This window comes from Mastomys coucha, unplaced genomic scaffold, assembly GCF_008632895.1.
Source record: "Mastomys coucha isolate ucsf_1 unplaced genomic scaffold, UCSF_Mcou_1 pScaffold6, whole genome shotgun sequence".
NCBI lineage: Eukaryota > Metazoa > Chordata > Mammalia > Rodentia > Muridae > Mastomys > Mastomys coucha.
Window position 1 is genome coordinate 28824907 of NW_022196912.1, and position 7932 is coordinate 28832838.

The 7932-nt window shown below is 37.5% G+C and overlaps 1 pseudogene; it reads right to left on the reverse strand.

Annotated features, from left to right (window-relative positions):
* Nucleotides 1-1669: 1669 nt before the first annotated feature.
* The window catches only part of LOC116080532, a 23661-nt pseudogene continuing 17398 nt past the window's right edge, over nt 1670-7932 (reverse strand).

Below are 7932 nucleotides of genomic sequence, written 5' to 3' on the forward strand. Positions count from 1 at the left end.
TTTTCTGTTGCAATGATCTGCCCATTGGTGGGAGTGGAGTGTTCAAGTCTCCAATATTAATGTGTGGGGATTTCATGTATTATTTAAGATTCAATAATGTTCCTTTAATGAATGTGAAAGTCCATGCATTTGGACATAGATGTTCATAATTGAGATGTCCTAATTGGTGAATTTTTCCTTTGATGACTACAAAGTGTCCTTCCTTTTCTCTGTTGATTAATTTTGTTAGAAAGTCTATTTTGTTACATATTAGAGAATGGTTAAGTCAGCATGTATCTCAGATCCAATTTTGGAAAATCTTTTTCTATCCCTTTACTCAAAGCTAACATCTATCTTTGATGTGAAGATGTGTTTCTTGTATACAGCAGAATGATGGATCTGGTTTTTGTATTCTTTCTTTTAGTTTTGGGGATTTGTGTGTGTGTGTGTGTGTGTGTGTGTGTGTGTGTGTGTGTGTGTGTGTGGCACTGAGTCCAATGATGTTGAGAGATATTAATTTCTCTATTTTCTTGTTCACTATAGTGTGTGTGTTGTGTATGCGAGCGCGCACATGCATGTGTGTGTGTGTGTGTGTGTGTGTGTGTGTGTGCGCGCGCGCGTGCTTCCCTGCTTTTGTTTTGCTGGTGTGAAATTATTTCTTTTGTTTTCTTGGGTCTAGTTAACCTTCTTGGGTTGGAGTTTTCCTTCTAGTTTCTTCTGTGTGGCTAGATTTGTGGATAGTGTTTAAATTTGGTTTTGTCATGGGATATCTTGTTTCCACCATCCATTTGATTGAAAATTTTGGTGGGTAAAATAGTGTGCTCTGACATATGTGGTCTATTAACATCTGCAAGACATCTATTTAGGCCTGTTTGGCCTTTAGAGTTTGTATTGAGAAGTCAGGTGTAATTCATATAGGTCTGCTTTTATATGTTCTTTGGCCATTTTATCTTGTAGCTTTTAATATTCTTTCTTTGTTCTGTACACTTAATGTTTTGATTATTATGTGGCTTTGAAACTCTCTTTTTCTGGTCAAATCTATTTTGTATTCTATAAGTTTTGTTGTACATTTATAGACATCTCTTTATGTTGAGTAAGTTTTTCTATGGTTTTTATTGAAATATTTTTGAGCTTTTGAGCTAGAAGTTTCCTCCTTCTCCTCTTATTCCTATAATTATTGGGTTTGTTCTTTTCATAGTGTCCTGGATCTCCTGGGTAGTTTATGTCAGGAAATTTTTAGATTAACATTTTCTTTGATCAGTCTATTTCTTTTATCATATTTTCAACCCTGAGATTCTTTCATCATCGATTTTATTCTTTTGGTGATGCTTATGTCTGCAGTAGCTATCACTTACCAAGGTTTTCCATTTCCAGAATTCCCTCAGTTTTTTGTTTGGTTGTTTGGTTGGTTTTGTTTTGTTTTATTGGTTTTGTTTTGTTTTCCTGTATTAAAAATATCCTAATATAAATCAGGGAGGGAAGAAGACACATAAGCCTGCCCTTTAGTGTAGAGGAATCAATGGGTAAGGGGAGGGGTAAACCTCATAAAGAGAGGTGGAGGATTGTCATTTAAGGCTTAAAATATTCTCCTTAAAAAACTGGAGAACTCTCCACAGCTTCAGAGTAAGGCAGAGGCTGCTGCATCAGGGTGGTTCCCTCCACTGAAACTGGGAAAGGCTTTTTCTTTTTCTCACTCTGTGTCACTTTCCTCCTTTTGCAGGTAGAAGTGCTGCAGGGCTCTGAAAGCAGAGATTCCCTATGTGGGTTAAAGGTCAGCATTTCCAGCAGCAGCTGCGCTCCTGATTCCTCCATCTCTGGCACCACAGACTGTACTGGCCAAGGACCTCTGGGTTGGGCAAAGGCTCCACAAGGTAGAGACACCTCTCCGGGTCAGTAGTCTTCTGGAGGCAATCCACTGAGATCAAAGATTTTCCCCAACTGGTCAGCTTCAGAGTTTCTACAGAAGAGAGGCTTCGGACGAAACATCTCTACAAAGATACAGCCAATGCTCCAGATGTCCACAGGTGTTGTGTAAGAAGACTGTAGGAGAACTTCAGGAGCCCATTACCAGAGCATAACAACCACAGGCATGAGGGCCATCTGGTAGCTCTAGATTCCAGCTAGGCCAAAATCAGCCAGCTTGACCATCCCATTACTTGTCACTAGAATGTTCTCTGGCTTCAGATCCTGGTGAACAATGCAGTTTGCATGAGAAAATCTAGGCCACTTAGAAACTGACACATCAGATCCTTAATAGTCTCAACTGGCAAGCCTGGCAGAGGTGTTTTGTCCAAGTGTGTCCTTAGGTCCTGGTCTATATGCTCAAATACTAGGGTGGCCTTGATGTCCCCATCAGTTCGGGAAGTACCACAGAATCTATCAGCCGTACAACATTGGGATGATCAAAGGTTTCTAGCCTCCTTAACAAGGCCACCTCAGGAACTGTGCTGACTGGAAGGCCCCTTCTAGCTGCTCCTCCATTAGGAATTCTCACACTCTTGAGGGCCACAAAGTGGCCACTGTGGAGATCTCAGGCTTTGTACACCATCCCATAGGCACCGACACCAATTTCAGCCACCGGTTCATATCGAGTGGTAGCAATTCTCAGAAAAGGGGATCTTATTCCCACCCAAGAGCTGTGGAGGTGGCTCTTTATCTGGGCCCGGGAGTTGGTTCCTGTGGTGCCATATACCAGGGATTGTCCTGGACAGTTGGATGCTTCAGGCTAGAGAGGCCCCCTCACTCCTACCCTCACCATATCACTTCTATTTCAACTTTCATTTTCCTTATCCTCGCTAATTTTTTTCTCTCTGCTTTTTTGGCATTCTTTAAGGGATTTATTGGTTTCTTTCAAATTTTTGTTTGTTTGTTTTTCCCTTGACTTTTAAAGGTATGTGTTTTTATTTCTTCTTTAAGGACCTCTATCAACCTCATAAAGTTGACTTTAAGGTCCACATTTTGGGTTTCAGTCCCATTGGAACACTCTGGTCTTGCTATCGTAGGATAGCTGGCCTCTGGGGGTGCCATATTGTTCTGGCTGTTGTTGATTGTGTTCTTATGCTGGCATTTAGACATCTGAGTTTGGGATGATTGTAGGTGTAGGTGCTCCCTTCTAGGTTAGTTCTTGTTGGAAGGGTGTTTTGTTTCTTGGTTTGTTTGCTCTTTGGTTTTTTAGGCTTTGTGGTGGGGATTTCTGCTTAACTGGTGAACCCCTATGTTTCTGACCAGACTGGGTGCTTGACTTCTGACAACTTTCTTGGCCTTTGGGACAGCAGGTGGCCTTTGTTCTTCTGACTGGTGTGGCCTGCACCTGAGCAGCTGGACTCTTTGGGAGTTGGAAACACAGACCCAGTTACAGGGCAGGCAGTGGGGTGAGGGTAGGGGAGGTCATGGGGAACTGAGTCCAGGGAGTAGGGCAGTTCAGCTGGCAAGGGCTCACTCACCTATCCTCCTGGCTCGTCTGGCCTAGAATTGAGCAGCTGAAGTCTGACTATAATTTTTAAAATATAGAATAAAATATATCAGATTCTTATTAATTCCCCTTCTGTCTCACTGAGTAATAAGAATTGTTAAAAGCTTTGTTTGTAGTAGAAAGTTGTTTGTAATGACTTCCACTAAGGTTATAGGCTATAGCTACATATCTCCTGCAACATATAATTTATATATAATTATTTATATATAATTTACATTTTGGTGATGTAAATTTGGGTGTAAATATGGATGTAATTTAAAAGGTCTCTGTTTCTTTAATAACAAAATTACAGAGTACTATAATATATATACATTATAATCAATTATTCTCTCTGACCGATACTTAATTTTTCACATTATTTTTTAAACCCAGAGAAATATTCCTTCTAAAATAATTTCATAAGTTTATTCTTTACTAATTTTGAGTTCATTAATTCATTGCATTCTTTTACAATATTTGAAAATCATCAGAAAATATGGTACATTTACACAATGGAGTACTACTCAGCTATTAAAAACAATGAATTTATGAAGTTCTTAGGAAAATGGATGGAACTAGAAAACATCATCCTAAATGAGGTAACCCAATCAGAAAAGAACACACATAGTATGCACTCACTGATAAGTGGATATTAGCCCAGAAGATCAAAATACACAAAGTACAATCCACAAATCACAAGAAACTCAAGAAGGAAGACCAAAGTGTGGATACTTCATTCCTTCTTAGAAGGGGAAACAAAATACCCATAGGAGGAGATACAGAGACAAAGTTTGGAGCAGAAACTGAAGGAAAGGCCATCCAGTGACTGTCCCACCTGGGGATCCATCCCATATACAGTTCCCAAACCTATACACTATTGTGGATGGCAACAATTGCTTGCTGATAGGAGCCTGATATAGCTGTCTGCTGAGAGGCTCTGCCAGTGCCTGACAAATGCAAATGTGGATGCTTTCAGCCAACCATTGAACTAAGCACAAAGTCCCTAATGGAGGAGCTAGAGAAAGGACTTAAGGAGCTGAGGGGGTTTGCAGCCCCATAGAGGGAATAACAATATGAACCAACCAGTACCCCCAGGAGCTGCCAGGGACTAAAACAGACCAAAGTGTACACATGGAGGGACTCATGGCTCCAGCTGCATATGTAGCAGAGGATGGCCTTGTGGGACTTCAATGAGAGGAGAGGGCCTTGGTCTTGTAAAGGTTTCTAGCCCCAGTGTAGAGGAATTTCAGGACAGGGAAGCAAGAGTGCTTGGGTTAGTGAGCAGGGGGAGGGGTAGTGAGATGGGGTGAGGGTTGGAGGGAAAATGAGGAAAGGGGATAAAATTTGAAATGTAAGTAAAGAAAATATCTAATACAAAATTTAAAAAAAGAGAAAATCATGTTTGTGATTTTTGTGATGCTGAATGGTCAGTTTATAGTTTCAGATGTATCAATGATAAATAATTCATTTGAAAGCCTTTTAAGGTCATTTGTTTGAATTAATTCCTATTTTTAAAATTTTTAAAATTTTATAAATTTTATACTTTTTTATTGTTTATAGTTTTCTGATACGTAAATTTCCTTGGATGATGCTCAACTATGAATCCCTTCTCAAAATAAATGTTCTTCCAATGTTTTTCCCAGTTGGAACTTCCTTTTTTTCCCCTTGCCATATAAACTTTGTTATTTATATGTATAAGGTTTTCTTGAATTTATCCATTTGCTAATTTTTTTCCTAGATAAAAATCTATTTCTCTTTGCTTTTATGAATCATGAATTTTGTATCTTTTGTGGAAGTAAGTACTATAAGATAAAACTCTGTCTCCTACTCTGTACTGAAAATTTTGTACATTTTTGCATTTAAATCTACTATCCATTTTAATAGAGTTTTTTTTTTTTTTAAAGATATGGCAGAAGGCAATTTATTTCTTCAGTTAGTTATTTTGCTAAAGGCCTATGGTCTCAACCTCAGATTATAAGAGTGAGCAGTAGAAGGTTCCAGGTCTCATGCAGCTCTCTCTAGTAGGGAGAAGCTATGAAACAAATGACAGAATGCACAATACCACAGCATATGATACTAAAAAGTAAGAGATGGAGTCAAGAACATTCATCAGGCCAAAGAGATGACTGGTTTAAATGATGCTTTTAAAGATCTCTCTGGGAAAGTGATATCTGTGTTTAGATCAGAAAGCAATAAGTGAACCATATAATAACTCTGGCAAAAGATATTCAGGTAGAGAGGATCAGAGGGATGGAAGAAAGGGTGGGGGAATATGAGGAGGAACCAGAGTAAGGGACATACAGAATGGTGTGGGAAAGGAATCAGGATGCTGCCTCATCACAGGTTGATGGAAATCAACACTGTCTCAGAATTCCTTCTACATTGGCCGAGAAGCTACGTGTTCAGATCTGCATTTGGGAAGTATATTCTCCTTTGTGCGTACAATTCAGGATGCACATACTCTGGCAACACTTTACCTATCCCAGAGAAATGACAGTCTCTGAAACCTCAGAAAGTTGTCTATCCTTTTGCTATTGTGAGAGTTTATACAAATCCCTGTATTTTTTGACACAGAGTCATTTAGTATATTTGTAGTTTGAATTGCTAAGTTTGCCTCATTATTCCTTGATGTCACATTCTTTAAATTTTTGGATGTTTTTATTGTCATCTTTAGAACAAGCATAAAATGTTTGGAATTAATTTTAATAAATGAATATGGAAAATTCACATATTTATAATTTTTTCTAGTAATAAATTTATAGTTATATATTCTCCAAATATGCATGTACATTTTAGTAGTGAGCCTATTCTATTCTTGCTTCTGTTGTTATTAAGGAATAGCTATTTCAATCTGAGAATCTATTAATATTTTTAAATTCCATTCTTGAAAACATTAGCAGTATTACTGTTCAATGATTTGTATGTCTTATATATATAGTTATCTGACTCAATTTTCATATTCTAAAATACTGTTGTTCATTAAGGATTCTTAATCTATATATGTATATTAAATTCAATGAGCAACTATTTGAATTTTCATTTAGAATATCTTCATTGCACATTTATTTTCTTTAATTCATCTTTCTATGACTCAATAAAATTTTAAAGTAGAAATTTACATTATGTCTCTTTTATCAGTTTAATGATTTTTTTCACTCATCATTGAAAGTATACTTATCAATTTTCTAATTTAATCTAGTAGTAACTCAACTGTTCTATTACATGAGTATTCATACTTCCCACATGAGTAAACCGAGATTCAAAATTCAACAACTTGTTTGTCACACACATTGATAGTGAAATCCCTTTTTTAGAGTATCTAACTCTATGACATATGTACCTGGTGGGAAAGTTTATCAGGTTTGGAAATTTTTCTTCTGTTAAGTTTGGGACTCTATTATCAAAATGACTGTTGTTTTATCTGTACTTGTGGAAATAGTTATATTGATGCTGTAGTATCTACTTGTCTTGCTGCTATGTCAAATACCTAACAAGAGTACCTCATGGAAGTTATCATTCCAAAGTTGGGAGACAGGATGGGAGGGGCATGAAGCGGCTGATCACAGTACAGGAAATAACTCAATGGATGCTTGTGCTGAGTTTGTTTTGCCTTATTATTCAGTTCAGGATGCCCCCACACAGGTTGGGACCACCTACATTCAGAGCAGTCTTCTCCACATCAGTAACTCTCATATATTTGTCCCCTCAAAGACACACTCAGAGGCTTGTCTCTTAGGCGAATCTAGATACTTTCAAGTTTACAGTCAATATTAGCTATCACACTCAAAATATTTTAATATTATGAATTATCTTAATAGATTTCCTGATGTTAATTCATTTGTGCATTGCATTCCCCAAATGTGATCTACTTGGTAATGGCACACTGGTGTACTTAGATGCAACATTTTTATCTACGCTGTCTCATCTAGCGTGATATGTAAAATTAATGTTTTATTTCATTTTACTTGCCCTGGTTCTGATTATAAACCTTTATTTCTTCTTTTTTTTTTTTTTTCTGAGACAGGGTTTTTCTGTGTAGCCCTGGCTGTCCTGGAACTCACTCTGTAGACCAGGCTGACCTCAAACTCAGAAATCTGCCTGCCTCTGCCTCCCAAGGGCTGGGATTAAAGGTGTGCGCCACCACTGCCTGGCTTGATTAGAAACCTTTTAATAGAAGCGGATTTACGTGTTTTCTAATAATAATAAAATATTCATGAACAGAGATGATATTTTGTGAATACAATAAAGTCTTGGTTTTCTCAGAGTTCTCACCAGAAGCCCCATGAAACAGTAATCCAATTATCCACCTACCAAGAGGTAACAACTAGGATGTTAAGTAACTTGGTAAGTGTTACACAATCAGAAAACAGCAGATTCACAGTTGGAGACTTCATTCTTACATCTAATAATATTTCTTTAATAATTGAAATGAACACTTTGTTATAAATTAAATTGGAACTAATATTACCTACAACTATCTTTTTAGTTGCTTTTGTGATGCT